The sequence below is a fragment of the Papilio polytes genome, unplaced genomic scaffold (genome assembly GCF_000836215.1).
Source record: "Papilio polytes unplaced genomic scaffold, Ppol_1.0 DF820808.1, whole genome shotgun sequence".
Lineage (NCBI taxonomy): Eukaryota > Metazoa > Arthropoda > Insecta > Lepidoptera > Papilionidae > Papilio > Papilio polytes.
The window spans coordinates 470-1,502 of record NW_013528396.1 but is presented as its reverse complement, the minus strand read 5'-3'; the positions used below and the strand labels follow the sequence as shown (position 1 = coordinate 1,502).

The following is a 1,033-nucleotide window of genomic DNA, read 5'->3' as shown; positions in this document are numbered from 1 at the left end:
CGCGTCTCCAAGCCGCACTCGCTAACAAGGACGCACAGCTCACTGCACTAGTATGTACTCAGCTTCACAACATTGGATCGCTGTAGTTGCATAATCTTGTTAATATATACTGATTTGTGTATACTTATTTGTCGTTATCTTTAATCTAGAAGTGATGCGTCTTCAGTTTCTCGGATTATTCCCAACCGTCACCCCGTTGTGTTCCCACGTGGAACAGATGAGAATAAAAAGTTTTGTCCGTCCCATCTTTTACGACGAGGGGACGGTTGGAACTTATTTTTTTATAACGATTCTGTTTATTATCTTATTGGTGATACTGGGACTAAACAACTTTTAGACATTAACATAATTGTAAGAAGTTCAACACTTATACTACTGATTCCCGCCAAAAAGGTGTGCTATTGTTATCCGCAAGGAATTAAAAAAGTAATTTTAGTAAAGTAAAAAAAAATTAAAATTGACCCAGAAGTTTTTCTGTTATTTCAATATAATATACAAATCTTTCTTGTTTATAATATTAGTATAGATTTTCTTAAGCTTTGTAACTGTGTAGATATTTATGGAACTGATTGTACCAGACAAACCAATTACCACTTATGACTTATAAGTAACTAGGATTATTATAAAGTTAATTTTAGGATACTGTAAAGTAAATTCGCTTGATATTTCAGAACGAATCCATTCAATCGAAGACAACAGAAGTGAACAACTTGAGGGACAAGATCACCAGCCTGGAGGCCGCAGTCAGCTCCGTCTCTGAAGAAAAACTACAGAACGAGGTCATTTTACATTCATATTTATGAAAACTATTATCTCACTCATAGTTATTTTGAAGTTTTTTATTGACCGACTTCCCAAAAGAAGGAGGTATTCAATTCGACGATATCTTTTTTTTTATTTTTTTTTTATGTGTGTTTTGGATAATTCTTTTTTTTAGTACTTAAGATTGTAAATTACGTGACCCAAATTTTTTATTGTCTATTGCAGAATAAATCGGAGAGCCTACGAGTACAATTAGCAGAACGAGTGCAAG

General features: G+C 33.8%; 1 long non-coding RNA gene across 1 annotated transcript; it reads left to right on the top strand.

The window, feature by feature from the left end:
• On the top strand, window positions 1-1,033 carry LOC106110189. Its single transcript, XR_001226061.1, has 3 exons — window positions 1-50; window positions 672-779; window positions 988-1,033. It is a non-coding gene; the product is annotated as an uncharacterized LOC106110189 (long non-coding RNA).